This window comes from Telopea speciosissima, chromosome 4 (genome assembly GCF_018873765.1).
Source record: "Telopea speciosissima isolate NSW1024214 ecotype Mountain lineage chromosome 4, Tspe_v1, whole genome shotgun sequence".
Lineage (NCBI taxonomy): Eukaryota > Viridiplantae > Streptophyta > Magnoliopsida > Proteales > Proteaceae > Telopea > Telopea speciosissima.
Genome location: NC_057919.1, coordinates 13,443,915 through 13,449,914, shown reverse-complemented (window position 1 = coordinate 13,449,914; position 6,000 = coordinate 13,443,915).

Sequence of the window (6,000 nt, the reverse complement as noted above, 5' to 3'; positions counted from 1 at the left end):
TCCTAGATGATATTAATTTGTAAATTTTCATAATTCCTCTAACTAAGTGTCTCTCCCTCCCATGCACCCTTCAAAGAAGAAAATCTAAATAAGAACAATCATAGATTTTCAACATGGGACCCTCTATTTGTAGGGTTGAGATTGAACAATATTTCTTAATGGATATGTATATAAGGGAAAAGTATCAAATAGGGAGAAAGCTAAGCACTTCATGTTAAAGTTAGGTTTTTTTTCTTTTCTCTTTATGCTTTTGTTGCAAACAAAGATCTTTAAAATAGATCAACGATTTAAAAACTAAGAAGATCTTTGTTGGAGAGCAACAACAATCTTGGAGACCCATGAATTAAGGAGGTAATGGAAAGCAACTAGCCTTTACCTTTTAGGCTTTTTCTTTGTTGGTTGTGGGCTTGTGGCTTAAGCTTCCCTTCCTATTATCTTATTTTAGCTTCTTGGGCAAGTTGTTCTTGTCATCTAGTTTACCCGTGGGTTCTTATAAACTATTTGGAAACCAACCTATGATTGATCACGTATATCTTTTTATCAAAAACTCAGATATGCTTTGGTAGTTGTGTACTCTTTAGCCTCGTTTGTTTGATGAGAAAGTGGGATAGGAATAAATAGGTAAGATAATTACAAGGTTTTTCATGAATTTTTTTGAAAAAAGGCAAGTGTTTGATTACTTAGGAGGAGAAACTAAACAGATAATCATTTATGAATTAAAGAAAATATTTACTTACATAGCAGACCATTTATTTTACCCTAGTCTTCTCTAAAATCCTTTTATTTTTTGGATAGGATTTTGAAAAGAAAAGTAGGTAATGAATTTATTACATATGAGACACAAAACTTTATTAGAGTAAAAAAATATAAAATTCTATTGTTTACCATAGTTTTTTTTCCTTATTTTTTCATGTTCTTTAATCCCATTACATGCGAGACCCATAACTTCTCTTTTCCCACCCTTTTTCTGTCCGCTAAATACACAGAACCATAATGGAAAAAAAAAATGAGAAGTAAGAATTCCCAAAGCCTAATAAGTAGTAAACCATGTCAAAAGGCAAAGCTATTTTGATAAATAATCAATAGACTGAGAAAAAACAAAAAGAAAAAATATATTAGAAATAAAGGGCAAAATTTTCGACAACATCAAAGTGAAAAATCACACCAATGAGAGGACAAGAGATAGTATCGTTCAGTAAAGGCGTCCACTTTGTTCCGAGGAAAAGGATCAACCGAATCAAATGACTCTGACCATTCATTGGAGTGGTAACATTTTATTATTCCCCTTCCTTTTCCTGGGAAAAAGAGGGACCTAAATTAATTTATGAACTTTACCAAAAGAAAAATAATAATTTATGAAACAAGCTTAGATAGATTGAAAGAAAAAAAGTTCATAGTTTAGACGCTGACTACTGTGCAACAGAGTTCATTGCTCACCTCAATGAAATCTTTTCTAAAGGTGGTGTATGAAGACTTTGGTTTATGCTATTGATCTTGTAATACTTTACCCCCCAAAAAAAAAGGTGTATGGAGACTTGGAATCCAAGAAATTCTGAAACTAAAGTAGCACTTAATTTAAAATTCACTAATGCCTACACTATGATTTTTTAGGGATGCAAATAGTCTGATTAGCCTGTTTAAGGACTATTTTTAGCCCGATTATAGCTTGTGTAAGGATTATTTTTTTAGTCCAATTACTCAATTAGCCTGATTATATATGAACTGATAACCAACCAACCAAATAGAATTGTGTATATTAGGGCTGCAACAGGGTTGGGTTAGGCCGGGCTTTATGGAACCCTAGCCCAACCCTAAGTCCCCTTAGTTAGGCCCAGGTCCGACCTGACCCTAACTCAAGGCCCAGCTCTGACCTAACCCTAACTTAGGGCCAGAAAAATCCAACCCTGACCCGCCCTCTGGGTCGGGCTAGGCTGACCCTGATTGGCCCTGATCATGGGGAGGGGGAAGGAAATGCATGGGTTGGAATTGGCCAGAGAGAAAATTATCAATTTTCTATAAAATAACACTATAATAAAATGTATCATAGCACTTATTATCTTCATATATAATATAGTATATAACAAAATGTGGGAGACGGTTAAAATTTATAATATATATATTATATCAATATATATTTTATAGTATAACTAAAAAAGGGTCAGGCCGGGCCAAGCTTAGCCCAAGGCCTCAACCCTAGCCCGACCCAACCCTGACTCAGGGCTAGAAATTTTCAGTCGTGACACGTCCTCAGGGCCAATATCTCAACCCAGGCCTTGTTCGGGCTCAGGGCAGGCCAATGCGGGTTCGGGCCAATAGGGCCAAACTTGCATCCCTAATGTATATGCCATGGCCTATTGATTACCTAAATGGACAGAAACGATGTGAGATCTTAAACTGGTGGAGATCAATTAGGCCCATCTGAAAGCAACTGGGCCCAACCAGTTAACACCTCACAGAGTTTGTTTTACCTGATGGAATTACAATTAAAAAAAAAATTTATTTCGGGCATATATCTCCTGTGTACAAAATTACTTACTAGAGCAATAAGGTCATGAATGCACGAAATAGAAAACGTGAGTTTTACTGGTTCCTTGAACTTTTCATCCCTTTGCTATTGAGTGATATACACAAAACTAAGAGCAATTGAAGAAGCAAATTCCTATCAACTCCATGAGGGCCACACCTAGCACCAATCTTAACCATTTCTTGAACCTTGAATTGGTCTTTCTGTTGTAAAATTTCTATTCTACAACAAAAAAAGTATGGATAAAGTTTTTTGCAAACCCCACCCCTTTCCCGCCCCATGTACCTGGGTGCAGTCTGCGCTTCCGGACAAAGAACGTGTGCCCATAAAAGTATTTAAATGTCAGAAAAAAGTTTTCCACCATGTCACTATGAGAAGTCTTTTTCGTGACACTCTCTATCTTCTCTCTAACAATGTGGATCCCTTATTGAAGAAATCAATTGCCACACCCTCGATCATTGGTGTGATGTGAGAGATTCCACCCCCATTTGTCAGTTTCAGAAAACCCTCTCCTTAAATGAGAGAGAGGGTTCAATGAAAGGCAGCATGACCCTTGCATTGGTGAAGGGGTAGTGGGAGCATATTCAGAGACATCATCAAGGACAGGATTTTTCACCTTTTAGGGGGCAGCATGGTCATTTCATGCCCTTGTGTCTGGATGTAGGGGCCACACTGCCTTTCATCAGGGTTCTTTTTCTCCCTTAAATATTTAAGCAGAGATCCAACCCACACCCCACCTTCCCCCAACCAAAAAAAACAAAAAAACTGTCCAATAGCATACCTTGTATGAAATAACATGGGCTTTTCTCAACAATGGATTTGTGGTACATTTAGGTCCTCACAATGGGCCAAGCCCATGGGCCTCTCTTGAGTCTTGACTATAAATGAATGCCCTTTGGTTGAATGATTGAGTCATTCAGATTCTAATCCCCTCCACGAGATTAGGTGAAGTTCGACTTCTTTAAAACTAAACTAATATATATATATAGATTGATTGATCCCGGGAAGAAGGGACGATCAGAATAAATGGAGTTGGCAGCGCATGAGAAGTAATTTAAACGGTTCATAGATGAAAAAATATATGGTGTTGGCGTGGAATCAGATTCCAAATCCAATTCTCCAGCTCTTTATATTGAAGCTTACGCAACATAGATTATTGCCCGTCAAATCAAATTCCAGCTTTCATGTCCCAGTTCATTCCTTCCTTCCTTACTTTTTTTTTTTTTTTTTTTTCCATTTTAATGCCAAATAATATGAGGCATAGCTTCTAACCTAAGTGACCTCCGTCATCTCTTTCTTTTATCTCTTTCCTGCAAAAATATATTTTTTTTACTGGTTAAAAGAAAAACCAAGAAGAAGACATGCAGCATATACGGAAAATCATGGAAAATGAATAATGATCCAATGACTGTAGTCGGGAATGAAAAATTCTCTCCTCCAATTCCTTGCCCGGCCCAATTCTCCCAATCCCTCTAATAAGGGACTCGTGAGGTTAGCTCGATTATCATGCCATGTTAATTCGCTCCAACTCTTCAAGCTGATGATGACGACTAACTAGCAGGTGATTCTGGCCGCTCAACTCCTTAATGTTTAAGTTAGATAATGAAGATTAATTGCACTACAATTTAGGTTATGGAGGGTATATTTTCCAATGTCTCCCACCTTGAGAATGTATACATTTTCAATAGTTTGAACAAGTCTCTACTGCCAAAGCAAGGGACGGCCACATGTAGTTAGAAGCCAAACATTCAAATTCAAACATTTGATCCTTTTACCACAAGCCACGCCTAACCAAGCATAATCACACGCAAATCTCTCTCTCTCTCTCTCTCTCTCTCTCTCTCTCTTTTACGCACATAGACACTGTTGGGATCAATTTGGCTCTCTTTAATGATTAATTTTTTAAAATGAATTCTACTCAAGTCCCTAACAAGTGGTATCAAAATTGTTACGTGACAACTTTAGTGTGCCTCTGAAAATGGAGAAAATCTATTGGCAAAAATTGGACTAGTTAAGATCTAGAAAATCTTTGATGTAGCTACAACTAAACCATTAGCTGTAGGATAAGGGTTAGGACTTTATTTAAATTGTATATGGAGGAAGTTATCTGCTCGATGGTGCAGCTGATTTCATGAGAGAAATTCAATAGACCATGTAGTTTTAAATCATTACTCCAACCCCCTATTTACAAATGTCCCCAATGTTTACCCTCAAACTTGCCACCTTGTGTCCAAAATGCCCCTCAAAAGGGAGCAACTCACTGAGTCGTGTCATAGCCCCTACGCCTAGACATAGGGTCACAAGAAATGACTGTTACACTGTAATGGAAAGGCGGAAAATCCTGAGGGCATGGCGGTCATTTTGTACGGCTCTATGTATGGTTTCCCAGGATCTGGATCCTCTACTTCCGAGCTACCCCTATTGCTGTACAGCCCAGACATAGGCAGGCAATAAAGACCGCCTTACCCCCGCTCGGGCAGAGGTAGGGCGGTCTTTTCGCTGCCTTGCTGTGTCCGGGGTGTACACGACAGTAGGGGCAGCTTGGCAGTAGAGGACCTCGACGCTGGTTTCCCATATATTATATATGGGCAAGAGATTGTTGTCTGGTCGCGTAACTTCTGCACTAGTGCAAGGCCAATGAGACCATACACATGAGAATCAACATGAATGGAATTTTTTATTTCATGGGGTCAGGCTGGATGGTGAGTTGGGGGGGGGGGGGGAGCCTACGTTTTCCATTATATATATTCCCTCCAAAAAAAAATAAAAATTATCCTATTCCTTTCCATAATTAATGTCAATCCATCTAGTACGACTTAGGTACATTTTGGAGGAAATGTCACTCTAGCACCAGATCCCTTGACATACGTTTAAATTTGTCTTTTTAACAAACATAATTATTATCCCAAAAGTTGAATTTATATATGAACCAGATGAAACCTACCGAATCATTACAGTTCATCTTCCAAGAACCAAAAATCAGGGCACATTATGCGCTTACGCAATAGTGAAGTTGCAATTAAGAGTTCACTAACCCATGATTATCCAACAAACCAGACCCTCTATTTATCCAATCCGATGGTTTCATCATCATTACCCCCCATTAAACAAGTATATTTAAAGGTCTAAATTTCAATTAATCTTACTATGGTACGTACATTGTGATCAAGAATCAAATCAAGTTTTGTTTTAAAGTAGGTAAGAAGCCATCTCTTGGAAGACTGGTACCCGGCCTTCATTAATTTAAAATTGTAATAGATCCAACGTGTATTACGTAAATGATTCATGTTTGCTTGAACTTGGCCTGGAAGAAAACGGCCCAGCTCTTGGTTTTGGGGTTGACCTTGTGAGCAGGGTGACCATATAAATATAGGGTAAATGGTTTCAATTCTTCCCAATTCTATCGTTCTCTGTGTTTCTTCCTTTCTTTCTTACTTTCCATATTTATAATCTCTTCACAATCTTCAATACAAAAA